The sequence below is a fragment of the Adiantum capillus-veneris genome, chromosome 1 (genome assembly GCF_014529385.1).
Source record: "Adiantum capillus-veneris isolate H3 chromosome 1, ASM1452938v2, whole genome shotgun sequence".
NCBI lineage: Eukaryota > Viridiplantae > Streptophyta > Polypodiopsida > Polypodiales > Pteridaceae > Adiantum > Adiantum capillus-veneris.
In genome coordinates, this window is record NC_140931.1 from 121,065,922 (window position 1) to 121,083,914 (window position 17,993).

General features: G+C 41.8%; 1 protein-coding gene and 1 pseudogene across 12 annotated transcripts in view; one reads left to right on the plus strand and one right to left on the minus strand.

The window, feature by feature from the left end:
- The window catches only part of LOC147465455 (uncharacterized), a 143,904-nt gene that overhangs the window by 61,530 nt on the left and 64,381 nt on the right, over window positions 1-17,993 (plus strand). The gene's annotated exons all lie outside the window — the stretch shown is intronic.
- LOC147465456 (uncharacterized) lies at window positions 10,973-11,993 on the minus strand (annotated as a pseudogene).

The following is a 17,993-nucleotide window of genomic DNA, read 5'->3' on the forward strand; positions in this document are numbered from 1 at the left end:
GAAAAGAGAATATGTATCACCAGACAGAAATTTGAGGCAACTTGGAGTAAAACTGCTTCCGTTGTAACTAAATAGCAAGACTTAAATCTCAAAGAACTCGAGACTCAAAGAGAATCACACCATCGGTGAACTCGGACTGCTAAGAATAGGAAGACTTGAAAGGTCATCACCGAAGGATCATGTTTTCCAAAGAAGCCGTTCGGGTCCAACATGACCTAGCTACTCAAGCAAACTCTCTCAAATCAAACCAAATGTCCGCCACTCTTCTGCATCTGCCAAGGTCAAATGTCACGAGGCAGTTACAACCACTAACCTTAGTTGTTGGTTTCTTTCTCTTGTTTTTTATTTATTTTTTGGGACCCTCTTTTGAAGTCACAAATTGCCGGACATTGTATGGCCAATGTGAAACGAACGATGGCCGAGAGTTTCACCCGCAACCGTGAAGGCCAGGTCGCCACGAGTTGGTTGGGCCAATCGACATTGAAATTTGAGTAGTAAAAGGGTGGCTAGGCTCAGTTCAAAGTCATTTAGGCCCCGTGGGACAATTAATAAGTTGGTGAGTACTAGGAAATTAACTCAATAGGGCAAACCGGACACTTGACAATTGCAGAGCTCATCTGCAAGCCACATCAGCTGGGGGCGCCCAAATTTGACAGGAACTGATTCTTCTTCATTAAGTGCCTACAATGAGTGTGTGAGTAGTGGGTGCAGGTTTACATCTCTGATGGAAAGCTTGCGTTCTCCTTTGTTCTATGTAGCACGATGATTTAGTTCTCGTGCATCTTTCTCCCCTCTTGAATACAGAAACGTGATGCCCAGCTCAAGGGCTACTCATTTGTATGTACAATTTTGTGGGTTTATGTGCGATTGCAAAGGCAAGAATAGGTACCAGATTATCTAATTGCTAATGCCCCGCAGGTATAAGTTGATTCGGAGAGATTTCTCGCGAGAAATCTCGTCCAAATCAAAGGGCAAGTAGCCCTAAAGGTGTGGGAACTCAAGGGCTTGCTACGGATGCGACCAACACGCAAAATGAAGCCCAAAACAGAAAATTACAGTATGCTGAGTTTTTTTGTAGGTTTAAGGTTTTGACCCTTTTTGATCCCTAATAGTCCCAGGAGCTTCGGGGAAGCTAGGGAACTACGAAATAGATGATCTGGTGCATTTTAGAGGCGAAAAACACATATTTTAGCATGCTGTATTTTCTCGCCAGGTTTGTCAAAGTGCTCTAATGCTCACTTAGGGTATGTGTATTTTGTCTGTGAAGCCTCCTACTGCAGCTATGCTGCCAAAATTGGGCTAGAGTTGGTCATTTTCAGCCCAATAAAAGTGGGACAGCTTGTAGGAATTTTTAGGTTTTTTTCCTAAGTTTAATTGGAATAAAGAAATATTGAAAGGGACGTCAACCTTTGGGCCAATAAGGTGTGAGTGTCTACTTGGGAGCAATAAGGTGTGAGTGTCTACTTGGGAGCAATGTAGCTGCCAAGTCGTGCTTTGTATAAAGTGTCGAACTCCAGTCTCAAGTTTATACCAAGGAAGCTTCGATTAAATGGTTGAAATTCAAAAGGATTTTTATTTCTTCTTGGCTGACTCGGGAGTACGAACAAGATATACGAACTGCTTGGAATCATCTTTGGATGACCGAGGGAGATTCTCTGGACGCATATTGCGAGAGATTTTGGAGCTCTTTTCTACCAGCTTCTTCATTTAAGAAGATCTCGTTTAAAGAACAGATTGAGCGATTTTGCTGTGGACTTCCTACAGAGATCCGAGATCATTGCTTAGAACAAAAGTCAAATTCTATTCAAGAATTGATGGGTCATGCGGAACGGAGTTTTGCCATACATTCAGGCAATCTGACCTACCTCGCTGATGAGATCTTGACTCAAAGAACACAACAGACTTCTAAGAATGAAAGTAGAAAGAAAAAGAGCCCCCAAGAAAAGAAAGATAAGGATTCACGACCCCGGCTCACTCTTCGAGAGAGGGCCAACTAAATCAAAGAGGGGAAGTGTTTTGGATACGGGGAACATGGACACGTCTAAGAACGCCCAGATTTTCTCCACACTCATGCCAATCGCTTTTGTGAGGGCCTGCCAAGCGAGTTTCCACCAGCTCGTCCTGAGGATCATACCATTGATATGATACCTGGAAGCACATCACCGAACCGGCCACCTTACCCTGTGAGCCGAGCCCAGAATGAAGAGATTATGAACCAAGTGAAAGACCTCTTGGGAAAGGGTCTTATCCAACCGAGTACTTCACCTTACTGCTCTCCGGTGTTGTTGGTTTGAAAGGAAGACGGATCTTGGAGAATGTGCATTGATTATAGAGCTCTCAATTAAATCACGATCGAGAAGAGATTTTCGATTTCGAGGATCGATGATATTCTTGACAGATTACAGGGATCCTCTTGTTTCAGCAGGATCGATTTGAAAAGCGGGTATCATCAGATCCAAATCGCGCCGGGAGATGTCTACAAGAAAACTTTTCGGACGACTTTCGGTTTATATAAATTTTTGGTGATGCCTTTTGGCCTTACCAATGCTCCAACGACCTTTAACCGAATGATGGACAAGATTTTCAGAGAGTACAGATCTTTTGTTGGCACTTTCTCCAAGGATGAGGCAGAACATAGAGAACATCTGCTACAGGTCATTCAGGCATTGCGAGATCACAAGTTGGTGATCAATGCAAAGAAGAGTGAATTTTTCTTATCACAGATACACTTTTTGGGACACATCGTCTCAACAGCAAGAGTGCAAATAGACCCGGCCAAGATTGAGACTATACGTGATTGGCCTGATTTGAAGAATGTCCATGAAGTTAGAAGCTTCTTGGGCTTATGTTCTTACTACCGGCGGTTCATTAGAAAGTTTGCAAAGATTGCTCACCTTTGCATATCTTGACACAGAAAGGAGTGCCTTTCTCGTGGGGACCCACAGAGGTGATTGTCTTTCGGACTTTGAAAGAGAAATTGACTACAGGACCAGTTTTGACTCTGCCGGATTTGTAAAAGTCATTCGAAGTATATTGTGATGCTTGTGGTCGTAGTCTGGGTGCGGTCTTAATGCAAGAAGGCCATGTCATTGCCTATGAGAGCTGATTGTTTTCAAGGATGGAATTGACAACACAGATATACGAGAGAGAGCTTTTGGCGGTTATCCATGCTCTTACTCAGTGGAGACATTACTTACTCGGAGCCGATTTTACGGTCTTCATTGATCATCAGAGTTTACGCTACTTCTTGTCACAGGAGCAGCTATCGAAAAGTAGATGTGGTGGGCTAACATCTTCTCACAGTTTCACTTCTAGATTGTCCATGTGCAGGGATAGAAGAACTTGGTGGTAGATGCTCTGTCTCGGAAGCCGTTGGTCTTGGCTATTTCCGCGATTCATCATAGAAGCTTCGAGGTCGATCAGTATGCCACAGATCCATATTTTGTAGATGTATTCAGTCGAATACAGAATGGGGAGGTCGTAGCGAGATATTCCATTTGGGATTGATGAAGATAACGATGTTGTGCGTTACACAGCCGTTGAGGGAAAAGGTTCTAACCGAATGCCACTGTCCACCATTTACGGGTCACCGCGGCATTGACACCACCTTGAAAGGTGTGGAGCGATACTTCTTTTGGTCGAGACTCAAGAAGGACGTGGACGATTTTGTACGCAGTTGCTTGGTGTGCCAGAAGGTCAAGTTTGACAGGCATAAAAGACAAGGATTGTTACAGCCTTTACCCGTTCCCACCTGCCCTTGGGAAAGTATTGCTATGGATTTCATTTTTGATCTCCCGAAGATAGAGAGTGGGCACGATGATATCTGGATTGTTATTGACAGATTTAGCAAGCAAGCTCATTTCATTCCAGTGAAGAAACAAGTCAGGCCGGATCATTTAGTGAGACTGTTCATTGCCCCGATATTCATATTACATGGCATGCCTGAGACAATTGTCTCTGAGAGATATCCCCGATTCACGAATTTGTTTTGGAAGGCTATTTGGGAGAACATTGGCACACAATTGCACTTCTCGTCATCTTTCCACCCGCAGATAGATGGGCAATGTGAGATTGCAAATTCAGTCGTACTAGATTTATTGAAGTCCTACATTTCGGATCAGAAGACTCTATGGGAAAAGTTTTTGCCCTTGGTGTAATTTGCTTACAATAACACAATTCACTCTTCCACGGGGAACGCGCCATTTGAGATTATTAAAGGTGCTCCGAAGGTTCCACCCTTCCTAAGCACGAAAGATAAGATTTTTGAAGCCGACCATTACACTTGGGACTTGGACACTACTTTTGCAAAGGTCCGGGAGGCTTTAGAGAGACCTCATGAAAGACACAAGAAGGCAACAGATTGACACTGTCGCGATTTGAAATTAAAGGAAGAGGATTGGGTGCTCTTACGTTTTGAGAAGGCATGCTTGGGAAAGAAAAAAGGAGAGGAGCGGCTTTTTCCAAAGCTTAGCATCAGATACTATGTACTTTTCCATATAAAAGAAAAGATAAATGATGTCTCCTTTGGACTGAAGCTGCCTGATACTTGGAGAATTCACAATGCTTTTCGTGTGAGTCTCTTGAAGCCTTTTAAAGGTGATGTGCCCGATGATGGGGAGCTAGATGAGCAACCCAAAAAGCGAGGAGATACTCGTTCCAGAACAGATATTGGCACATAAAGATAGAAAGATTAAAGGTAAAGTGATTAGGCGGTTCTTGGTTAAATTCAAGAACTATCCCGCATTGGATGCGAAGTGGATGGAGGTGGAGGACCTAGCAGATACTCCTCAGATTGTGAACCTTTACCTTGAAGCATTCGGTTTAGCATAGTCTACTACGATAGAACCCCGATTTTAGCATGGGCGAATCTAGTGCAGCGGGTATGCACAAGAGGGGAGTCACTCCGCTCCTTTGTTGACAGATTGCTTCGATATTTTGATATAGAGTCATTGATGTCCCTTTGGGTTTCAGGGATACTGCTGAGTTGACAATAGTGTATGACTTTATGAACTGGAATTTTCGAAATTGAAAATGATACTGATTGATTTGTACTTTACTTGTTTGAGTGCAGGAACGGATAGACGAAATGACTGTAGCATTTCAGTCTCATAAATCTCTATAGACATGATTGCAATATGGATTAGTTAACCGGGCATCTGTGAGGTCTCGAACGGATCTAGATGCGATTGCTAAATACGTTGCCGATTAATCATGGTCTGAGATTTGGAATGATTTTTGAATGTGATTTGTCATGTGATGTCCTGTGATGTCAAGTGATGTCTTGTGATGTGACTGTCGATTGATACATGTGCTAGATGTGTTGTTCGTAGTGCGTCGGTACAAATAGTCAGTGTCTGCTAAGACAGTTTATGGCCTCTGTTTGTTTTGCAGGTGTAATCGAGGGCGATTACAATGCTTTCAAGAGGGGGGTATGTCACGGGGGTATGTCACAAAATGGTCACGTGGCAACAGACCCCGGACATGACACGTGGCAGATAGTACGATCCTTCGTAAAATGCGCTGACAGGTTGACGTGGCACGGTGTAGGGACGGCTGTATAGAATTTGTGCAAATCGCACCGCAAAAAGCGGGCTGTACGGAATTTGCGCTGGCTGAATTTTTTGGATAGGTTTTGGAGCTTGCTGCTTTATTTTTGAGAAGCTTTTAAGCTTAAGAGCTTTTGATTTTGGGGCTCTGCTTGTGGACATCCCTTGTAACCAATAATTAAGTGGTTAGGCCCTCACTTCTGAGAGCATATGGACGCAGAGTCTGAGAGTGAGCACCTACCCACTCTCTTGTACTTTGAACACAGATCAATACAAAGAGAAATACCGAAAGGGGCGCCAGTCTTTGAGGCCAATATCTTTAGGCACGGAACTATGCCGGGCCTTGTCGACTCAAGTGTGAATTGTGTACTGTTTTGAAGTGAATCTCTGCTGTGTCATGACTTATCCACCAGATGAACCTTCGATAAGTAGAAACAAACGAGAGACCGACACACGATCTCGACTGACAGAAGATCAGAAAGATGAATATTTCAAAGCAGCAAAGTGTTTTGAATGTGGAGAACAAAGACATATTGCTACACGGTGTCCCAAAAGGCACACGAATCAGGATGACTGACATAATGGAAATACCCCGGGACGAGGAGATGCTCGTTCCAAAACAGATTTTAGATAAAACAGTATGGATGAATTAGCATTATTTTGCTGTATGAAATTATGCTATAAGACTTTTTGGAAGATCTTGAATTTTTGAATGAAATTAATGTTGTATGGAAGAACCTGTTATTGGGAGCATATAACACGATTATGAATGAGATGATGATGATGGCTGTGGAACTATGATAGCTCCCGGATGAACCTGAATTGAAAAAGAGCGAGAAGATACTCGTTCAGGAACAAATATTGACTTTCCAAGACAGGAAAGAGAAAGGTAAAGTGAACGGTGGATCTGAGATAAGAACCATCCGGCATTGAATTCGAAATGAATGGAGGAGGACCTAGTAGAGACTCCTCAGATTTGGAACTTTACCTCGACGCTTTTTGTGTAGCTGTGGCTATTCCAAGAGTTCCCATAGATCAGCGGGTTGAATCGGGTGTAAGCAGGACTGCACAAGAGAGGAGTTACTCCACTCTTTTGTCACAGATTACCTAGATGGAATAAAATCATCGATTTCCCTTTGGGTTTCAGGGATATTGATGGGTTGACAGTATTTTGTTGAATGACTTTATGAGAGAAGTACTTCGACTTGGGATCCCCGAAAATGATTACTCGCACACGACACTGCTTGAGTCAAAAATCTCTATAGATATGACTGCAATATGGAATTAGTTAATCCGAAGTCAGTGAGGTGCGGAATGGATCTAGATGTGGTTACTAAATACGTTGCTGCTAGTCATGGTCTGAGATTTGGAATAAATTTTTCAGTGATTGATTTGCCATGTGATGTCCTGTGATGTCATTTGCAGTGATTTGACTATTGTTTTTGTACAAGTGCTAGATGTGTTGCGTCTAGTGCATCGATACTTAGAGTCGGTGTCTGTTAAAATAGTTTATGGCCACTGTCTATTTTGCAGGCGTAATCGAGGGCGATTACAATCCTTTCAAGTGGGGGGAATGTCACAAAGTGATGACGTGGCAAGACCACTCCGGCTGAAGTTGACGTGGTGGCGGTACGGACGCTGATGTGGATCAACAATACGAATTTTTGGTTTTTCCGCTGACATTTTAACGTGGTAGACTGTACGGACAGGCCTGCTTTTTGCACCGACAGTTGTACAGACTTTCCGTAAATTGTGTTGATTGCTTTTTGCAGTTTTTGGACCTAGTTGCTTTTGGGGAACTCCTTGCTTTAGAGTTTACTACTTTTGGGGCTCTGCTTTTGGCATCCTTTGTAAGAATAAAAGAGCCCTAAGGGCCTCACTTCTCAGAGAGCATTTGGACGTAGAGTCTGAGAGCGGAGGTCACCTACGGGAGTTGTACTTTACTCAAGATTTAATAAAATAAAAAAATACCGAAAGGGGCGCCATGTTTTGGGGCCAATACCTCGGGGCACGTAACTACGCTGGGTAGTGTCGTCTCGAATTGAACTGTGATTTAAGCTATGCAGTATTTTTAGCGAATCTCCCTCTCGTGTCGCGACAGATATCAGACTTGGGGTGCCCAAGCTTGTTACACCATTTCAGCACATAGGCATTCCGCCCCGTGTGTGCACATTTTAGTATTAAAATGACCCTTCATATTCCCTGGTCGTGGGGCTGGCCTATTGACTGCTCGACCCAGAAATTGCCACCTATAAAGGCAGCCCTATGCAGCGCTAGAAGAGAAGAGGCAGCAGGAGAAGAAGGGCCAGAAGCCTCAGAGCTTGCAAGGCCAGAACAACCAGCGTTTTCAGCCTCCTCTCCATCAGCGTTTTCAGCCTATAGCACCAGCGTTTTCAGCTAGAACAGCCAGCAGATATAGGCCTGTCGCATCCTCGGTGATAGCATCCAGCCCTAGCCTCGTCATGGTTGCAGATCCTAGCCATCGACATCGCTAGTAGTTTCGGCATTCAGCCATGGCCTCGTCGTCGTCGTCGTCATCGTCGTTGACACAGTACCCCAACACCTAGTACCCCTTGTGCTCATCTTGGCTCCTGCCTAGCTGAGCATAGGGATCCTCCGTGCCTCGTCTTGTCGTCATTTTCGTCGACATAGAACCCATCAGTACCTCGGCGTCGTCGTCATCTTGTCGACATAGAACCCCTCAGTACCCATCAGTACCTCATCGTCCTCGTCTACATAGAACTGCACCCCTCAATACTCCGCAGTATCCCTCAATACTCATCAGTATCTCAACACCCCGCAATACCCATCAGTATTAGTACCCATTAGTATCCTCAGTTTCGGCAATATCCTAGTACCCAGCATAAGTAGCATCAGTACCCATTAGCATCAGCATCTCAGCATTTAGTCATTGTACCAGCATTGTGCAGGAATAAAGAAAGTACTTGCTCTGGCAACAAAGCAAGGGGGTCCTTGAGGGTTTGGGACCCGACATTCAGCGTCGTCTCTCTCTCTCTCTCTCTCTCTCTCTCTCTCTCTCTCAAATAAAACTAGTATGCCTTGATTGCCAAGCTTTGGAGGAGAAGGCATAAAGTTGGAGAGTGCCGGAATGAGTTATGTATAGTGCATAAGTTATTGAGAAGCAATAGCAAGGAATACTATTAATTTGTGCTGAAGGCAAGGTGCAGCATTTGTACATGTATAAGTTTATTTTGTAAAATATATAAGTTGTTGCTACATGGTTTGGTTCTTATTAGTTGATCATTTTTTGTAGAAGTATTAGACACGAGGTTGCTGGAATGGATTGTCTATTTCTGTTGATGTTATTGCAAGACATTTGAGTAATGTGGACGGACTAGTATCTTGATCAGTGATTGAGCTGCAGTACATGTAGCAGTTGAATTCTAAAATTTGAAAGCTGAATGATGTTCTTGTAGAGAAAAGTAAGAACATAAGCTAAACATAATATAATTTTGAGAAAAAAATTGCAGAACATACGCTAAACAGAACATAACTTTAAAAAAATCTCACAGATAATAGAGAAACATAACATAAAAATTATCACAGATATTAGAGGAAAGACTCTTGAGAAGTAATTCAATACAGAAGAGAAAACTGAATGAGAGTTGGTACCCTAGAACAAAGATTAAATTTCATCGAACACTATATTTTTCTATGGTGTTTTAAATAATAGTACTTCTTGCAGTTTGGAGGATGTCCCTTCAAATTATTGTATCCTTTGGTGGAGGTTGCATCTTGAGTGATTATCTCTTGTGCTTCCAGTGCAATAGTAGTGCTCCTATCGTGTGTATTGTGCAGTACATGAAATTTGAAGTTTTGACATTAAAATGGGGGAAAGGACGACACATCATGTTTCATCCGTTTTGGTGGATTTGTCATGTGTGCTCTTTTCCTAGCTTCAAAATCGGATGTCATGCCTATGTAAACACGATTATTGATTTTGCACCTAATAGAGTAAACTATGTAGTTCTCTTCGTCTGTCGTTGTCTTTTGGGAGTTGGAGCAGTGTTGGAACGGGCTGCTTCCTCTTGTGAAGTTGTTATGTTGTTGGGGATCTCCTTGTTGGTTTCGTTGTCGATGTCCTGCACTGAAGTGATATGCTCAATTATTATGTAATCAGATAATGATTAAATAATTATATTCTATAAGGGGTGCATATGGTTACCATGTAGCGGTTCAAGCTTTCGAAATGGATCAGTTGTCTCACCAAACCGGGCATCAAAAAGGTCTCTATTAAAATGCCATGTGAATTTCTCATCAGTTAAGATTGCTCTCTCGTTCCCTTTGAATTCGTTCCCAAACTCTGTGACCATGTTGGAAAGTGCCTGGCTTGCTGTATTCTTGTCGAGAACGACCAATTTGTCAAGGGCAATTTGGTAACCGTAGTGCAACATCTCGATTGCGTAGGTGGTGATTCGAGCAGTCTTTGTGTTCAGTATTTCTTGGGATTTTGTGTCTAGCAGTAGTTTGTTTGACTCATCAAATTCAATGCCCAACGATAGCAATATCTCTTTTTGTAACCCTGTAGAAAAAAAAGATAGATATTGTAGAAGCAACCAAATTTGTTAATGTTTAATGTTTGCAATACAAGAATATGAAGAGGTCGAAGTACCTGTTGTCAACTTTAGCTCGTTATTTCTATATTCTTTGTTTCGATTGCTGCATTTATTGATGTATGAGTGGAGAAGCTGAGTTGTGCAAAACCCCTCAATGAATGCGCTCGGGGCCTCGCCAGCCATATTTGCTAGTCGCATTTGATTTGAAGATGGGTATACAAAATAATTGTTTTTTGGTTTTGAGGTAGCTGCGATGTTGATGAATTTATCAAATATCTGAACGATAGAGAAAGAGAAATATGATGGTTGAGTTTTCTACATATTGAATGGCATAAAATGTAGCTAGAAAATAGATTAATTCAAGGAATGGTTACCTGATCGGTGTCCATTAGGAGATACTGGAGGTTGTTACTTGCTATGAAGGAAATTTGCATTCAAGAAAACTGTCGTGAAAGAATTGATTGTGTAGTCCATGCACCTTACGAGATGAAAGACCGAAAGAGTTAGAGGACTTGTTTGTGAAAATAAGTGAGGAAATGTCTAACCATTGGGTGAGTGTTCTACTGGCCGGCCGGAACATCCTTGGGGTTGGGATGTTCAATATTTTGAGATGGCGTCTTTCTGTCACTCGAGAGAACATGACGTATGCCAATCCTGGGGCGAAAGCTTGTTTTATAATGAGGATGGCTTTTTTTGATATCGTAGCTCCTTGAGATTTGTGCCTAGTGATTGCGTACGTGAGTGACAAAGGGAATGTGCTTATGTGGAACCATTTGTAATTGATTGCTCTTGTAGCATGTTTAGTCCTTCGTATTGTCATGGTGGTATCAGTGGAAAGTAACATTACTTCTATAGCAACAGTTTGATCGGTATAGTCGTATGAATAGGAAAGTGTACGGCAAGTGGAGCCATTCGCAGCACCTATAGTCAAGTTAATGTTTTCTGTAATCATACATCTAGTCCCAATTGCAGTATTGTCCATCTCATGGAATGTCTTGTCTTGGAGCCATTCCTGCAGTAATGGTTCATCAAGAGTATTGGTTTTCAGTGGAATGGCAACAATATCGGATGCTGAGAAGGACTTTTGCAGAATCAAGTTGTTGTACTTATATACGTCCTCCCTATGAGTACATATCAGTGTAGTAGCGTCATCGATTACTCGTAGGAGTTCAGTTTCATTAATTACACATTGTGAAAGTGTTTCGGCTATCTGTTGTTCTGTTGGTTGCTTGAGACGGATTGTATCCAAGAATTGGACGTAAGCGGGGTCTGCGGCATGGCGAACTAAGAAGGTCATGTTGTGGGTAGTGGCTGCAGCGATGTAAGCTGAGTTTTGTATGTTGCAAACATGGCATAATGGCTCCTGGTGATGGCAGACTGGAGGAAGTTGCGCCAAATCCCCAAAAAGCAAGATGAGCTTCTGACTGAATGGGTCAAGAAGTGTTCCGTTGCTGATGTTAACTATCTGGCGAACGACCATATTGAAGATTGTACTCGTTAGCATTGATATCTCGTCTATGATAATGACGTTGGCAACATGTATAGCGACAAATCTTTCATCTGTGGGATGAAATGCTTGTGGAAAATGCTGTTTGAAACAAGGAATCCTGAATTGATAGTGGATTGTAGTTGCAAGGCTGCTAAGGCGAGCAGCCGCTGCTCCGGTTGATGCAGTCAGGATAACGGTCTTATTATTTTTTATGAAGCTTGAGGTGAAGAATTTTATGAGGAAGGTTTTTCCACATCCTGGAACGCCTGTAATGACATGGAGGCCATTACTTAGGCCTGATATACGATCGAAGATTTCTTGCTATTGAGAGGTCAGAACTGCATTGTTGGTCTCAGTGAACTCTTGCAGTAGCTTCAACATTCTAGCACGACTTTGAGATACTCTTGGTTCAACTGTGTCATTCACTGTACAAGTGAGTGAATCTTCACGATTGAGGATGAACTTTTGTTTTATGAGGTTTAAAGTGTGTGATGTATTTTTAGAGACGAGAATATTGCGTTGGGTGTGCTCATTTATGTACATCTCCAAGTCTTCATCATCAAGAATTATCCGACGGATTTTGCACTCCAAGAAGTAAGAAGAGGGTGTATTGGTTGGTGATATAAGTTCCATCTCTTTCCTAAAGAGAAGTTTTTGCAACAAGACATTGAAGAAGAATCCCTCTGTTTGATGGCCAGGATCATACTTTGTAAATCTGACGAGGCGTTGTTTCTCTATGACGCTGTTGTTGTACGCATCACGAAAACTCAGTACAGGAGTATGTTCGTGTGGCTTTAGAATTTTGTATCTTTTTTGGTAGTCATAAAATGTAATCTTTTCAAAATGAAGGGGCCTTGCACAATATAAATCAATTGGATGCATGACTATAGTCTGGCTATGAGATAGCAACCTTTGTCATAGTGATGGTGGAGAGGAGTCGATGTATTCAACCCGTTCACTCCTGGTGATGATTGGAATCTTCAAACAGTTGATTGCTGCCTCTGTTGCAGATATTGGCTTTGACAATACAGAGGCTGCAATTAGTTGAAGCTTTACTTTGTCCAAGTCGTGAAGTCCAAGCCTTGCTGCATCATCTGTGGAGAGGTTTAGTTTTCCAAGGGGTTCTGGTTTCATTGCATATTTGAAAAGGTAATGCGATATAGATGAATTTGTGACTCTTTGAATATTCATGTGTGCCTTCCATAGCAGCAAGATTGTGGGATGTTACGGGACAACATTTCGATGGTCATACCCAGGACGGTAGTAAAGCCATCTAGCGGTACAGGCATCCATAGTTGAAGTCGTGTTGTATTGTGGTTCAAACGGGAAGCCGTATTTGCACACTCTAGCTGATCCCATAACTCTGCAAGAGTCTCTGCATCTGTGTATCTGTTTTGTGGTAACCAGGGTCCGCAGCTCGGTGGTGAAGATGTCTTGTGATTCTGCTGGTATATATGCAGCAATCTCGTTTGTAACTCCGCACAAATCTTCGCTAGAGATCCACAGTATGACATGTGCGTGCAGTGAGCCTCAATTTTGCACCTCTTAGCGCATCATGTGGTGCTCTACATGGCCCAGTATTGTGCTCCCATTGATGATGTATTTATTTAGGAAAGCGTGCAAGCGAAGGTGAAACAGTGTTGCACACTCTACAGGGCAATCATTCCACTTGAAGTCTTGGTTGTAGCCTTGAGCAAGTTTTTCAATTGTGATGACTTCTTGCCATCTTGTTTGGGAAACCTCATCAGCAGTGAATGTCAAGAACAGATGTGGTAGTCCCCATGTGTCCACCATTGTTATGAGGTCTCTCAAGTTTCGTCGATGCCATGGTGGAGTACCTGGCATTGTGGCTGCGAGATTGTATCGAATAATATGCTTTATTGCATCATGTGTAGATGCCGCGGTGTGTGTTCGTTTGTAGTTATCAATATCACTTTGCAGAAATGTACTATTTGTGGAGTTTGCAATCATGATAGCTTGTTTCAATTGGTACATCATGAGCAAACATGGCTTGTACAATGTGTACACAGAGAAGAGAGTTCCGATTCTCATTCTAATATACTCACTAAAGTCGATTTCTCCTTGGTAGTTTCCTTTTCCTGTGGGAAAGAGGAAAGGGAATATCCCTGATTCTAATGTAATATCCTGCACTTCTGATTCATGGGACGGAAGGCCATTGTATTGAAAGCTGACTGTCCGCTCGCTTAGATAAGCGGTATCGCGTATTTGTATGGAACCAAACTCGTGTTTGTCTTTAGCAGTAAATGTAGTTCTCTTTGTTGTGCTGAATAAATTTTGCAATATGCTAATTTCACATTGTGCTTCTGCTTGTTGGATAAGTTCAAATAAATTGTTCTCTGAGTGGTCCCTTACGATATTCTGTATGGCTGATGCTGATAGAATACAAATAGATGTCCTTTTGTTTGGCTGCTCAGCGATGCATCGATACTTCTTGAGAATTGGATTATTCTTTATGTTCTATGCTAGCACTACTGCTAGTGGAGTGTTTGTAAGTAATGAAGTTGGCCGAGACATGTTTTGCTTTGTCGACCAGCAGATTAGTGGATTGTCGAGTAGCGACCTTCTATCAAGCAGGCCTTTTGCAACCGCAGTTGCTGTTTTTGTGACGCTGATTGTAACATCGATGACGGTAAGGAGCTGCACAATTAGTTGATTTGTGTTTAGGATGGCTTGTATGTAGTCGGGTTGCAAGATGACAACGTTGCTTGCTCTTGAACTTTTCAGGCAAGCAGAACAGCAAGTCCAATTCACTTTGAGATTATGCATTGCAGTTGTTTGTAATAAGGTTGCGTTTGCTAGCTTCGTGCGTGTGATATTAAGACCATCGTTCTGGGTATCTTTTTTTGATAGATTGAAAATGCCACACCTTCCGTAGATGGAAATGTTGTGAGCTGTGATGTTGCATTCCTCTTGCCAAGCCTCATAAATATGTTGCACACTAAACCATGAAGAAGCAACAGGATAGAGTAGGACTTTTCGTCTATTCATAGTTGAAAAGTGGCGCATTCCCAGCGTCTTTTGCGGGTAGTACGTAGCGTAGTAGCGAGTGCCATTGAAAAGATCTACACTTAAATGCAACTGTGTACACAACAGATATAAATTAGTCCGATTCAAATTAGAAGGGACTAATATAATGAAATTGGACGACCAAAAAAAAGTAGAAGGGATGAATATAATGGAAGTAGGCAACAAATCAATGTTCAAAGAACTATTGCAAACCATAATGGAACTTTTAGCTAATACTGAAGAAGGACATGCTAATGTTAGAGACAAGTTGGAAGAAAAGAATAGAATCTCTATAATAAATAAAAAGAGCTTGGTAGTTGCGATAAATTTTCTAGGCTCAGCGGAAAAAAGAAATACACATTTCAGAGATGGGACGCAAGCATTGTTCGGGGTGCACATGCAGATGTTCTAGATCTTTATCTAAATCAGCGAGCGTCTTTCTTTCAGACGGATTCTCTAGACATTGTTGATTATATTCTGTATGGCTTCAACCTCGATAGCAGTGCTTGTTTGCATCAAGTCAAGTTTGTAATACACACAAAATTCGTTGCAAAAAATACCGAGCTGATTGATGACCCATGCAAGTGCATATACATCGGTTGATTTGCTCCAAGGGCATGTAGATCTGGTATTCAGTAGTTCAGCTGCTCGCCAAGGCCTTTTGGCATGCTCTTTTGGCTTACGAATATTTGTTGGTCTTCTCTCATACGGTGGTTGAAGGGCAAGACCCCAATCTATAATGCCTACTCTTGGTATTCTCTCTCTGGTGAAGTCTAGCATAATGTTCCAAGGGTGAAGGTCATTGTGAATAACTCCATTGTCATGTGCAAATGCCAAAGCTTTTATTAGTGCATGAATCAAAGATGAAGCATGATTGATGATAAGCCTGCATTGCTGCAACTCCAGTTCAGTTGGTTTTTGTGTTTTTGATCACCCATGGCAAGTACAATTTCATTGATGCTTCCAGAAGGTGTAGGCACACACTCCATCAAATCGCCAAGGGAAGATCCATTGAAATAAGGAAATATAAGTATCCATGGTGATTGACTTGTATGTGCAAGAGCACGCACAATACCTCGGTGATTGAGGTCAACATTGCTCTCGATTGTGAATGATTTGAATTGTTGTTTTGCTTGATCTTTGAATTCCTTACAACAGTACATATTGCTGGACGGAAGAAAAGAAATCCCTTCGATCTTGCATTCATAAGTGTCTCCATATGACCCAGATCCTAGTTTCCTTCCTCGTTTTATAGCCTCAAATGGAATGCCCAAGGTGACAGAGCAAAATGAGTTGAATACAGTGTTCTGAATGTGCAAATCAGACATTGATCCTCTGGTATCTCGAAGGGTCTCCTTCCGCAATTTCTTACTGAAGGTGTTCTGTGTGCCAATATTCCTTGCGCGAGTGGATTTTTCCTTTTCAACCTTCCAGCAGTTATACCAATGTTGTAATTTCTCCATTTGTATGTCCTCTGGTAAGTCAGCTCGTAGGTCGATAGCACATTTTGGCATGTCTCCAACAATACTAAAGAGAAGGTGTTGCACGTCACTGATATCTGCACCGCACCCTCAAACTTCAAGGCTGTTGAGCGGACCTATTCAGAGAGAAAGGCTTGCAAGCGTCGCTCATCTCTCAAGGTTGTTGTTATCTCGTCCAATGTGAGGGCATTCACTACACGCACTAATTGTGTGCGTAATATCTTTTTCAATTGCACTGCTTGTTCGGGGAGCATTTTACCTACAACCATTGAAATGACATTATGATGTATTGGCGAGAGCATTTATCACTTCACAACTCAAAAGGGGAGCTAGATTTCTTGCAGCAATGACAAGTATCGTATTGACAAGGAGGAGGGAATGGAAATCAATAAATTAGTGTATATAAATAAATTTTGTAAATGACATCAAATAGTTGATAAAGTAGTGCAATATGTTCGGTCAAGATCCATGCTCGTAACCTAGGACGGACCCTCCACGTACAAACTAATAGGAAGTGCAATTGTTTCACATTGGATGGCGTGCTAAGGGTAACAACTAATAGGAATTGTGCTCCTACAATGGGAACTAACAGAAAGTGGCTCGGTTAGGCACAACGACATGGGGGGTCAAAATGATAGCCAATGTTGTAGTACGGGATCTGATCTTTGCAGTCGACAAGGTAAACAATGGAATTCTATAACTAAATGCAACTTTACAGATTAAAATGGGGGTGTGTACAAAGGAGGCAATCACCACAGTGTATCTGGATGGGAGACAACGACATTTGCAATCGACAGGACGATTGGTGTCGAAGTAATCATGCTTTTGGTGTGTGATAAATTTTACAGTTCAAGACGGGGACGTCCACAAATGAGAGATGACGACATTTGCAATCGACAAGACAACTGATGTCGAAGTGATCAGGCTTTTGGAGGTCATATAGGTCTCTATATTTACGCCACAACAGAAGTAAACTCAATTTTACAGTTTAAGACGGGGGCGTGCACAAATGAGATGATGACTATAGTGTCTGAATGGGAGAGCACGACATTTGCAATCGAGAGGACGATTGATGTCGAAGTGATCAGGCTTTTGGAGAGTCATACAATCCTTCATAGCTACCCAATAACATAAGTAAAATTCAGTTTTCTTCTTAATACCGTAAATTGATATGTACACAGAAAAAAATTCAGTTTTCTTCTTAATACCCTAATTTGATATGTACAGAAAAACGACCTCTAAACTTGGAACGATAAATTGATAATACTAAACAATAGACTAGCAATCAATTGATCCGTGGATTTTCAACAACAACATCATAGTATTGCATAATAGATGAGAAACCTTGATCACTAAATCACCAAGTAATGACAGAGTGTTAAGGAAATATGGTTTCTCAATAAAAAAGGCAACGCAGAAGTTTTGCGTTAATTGACAGCATGGAATTATTTGTTGCAGTAAACCGTACAATACAGCAACATACACCTGGACATACACAAATGAGAGATGACGAGATTTGCAATCAATAAGACAATTGATTTCGACGTGATCAGGCTTTTGGAGTGTCATATAGGTCTCTATATTTACGCCACAACAAAAGTAAATTCAATTTTACAGTTTAAGACGGGGGCGTGCACAAAACAAATGAGATGATGACTATAGTGTGTGAATGGGAGAGCACGACATTTGCAATCGAGAGGACGATTGATGTCAAAGTGATCGGGCTTTTTGAGAGTCATACAGTCCTTCACATCTACCCAACAACAGAACTAGAATTCAGTTTTCTTCTTAATACCCTAAATTGGTATGTATACAAAAAGAGCACAACATTTGCAATTGAGAGGACGATTGCAATTGATCCCTGCATTTCAAC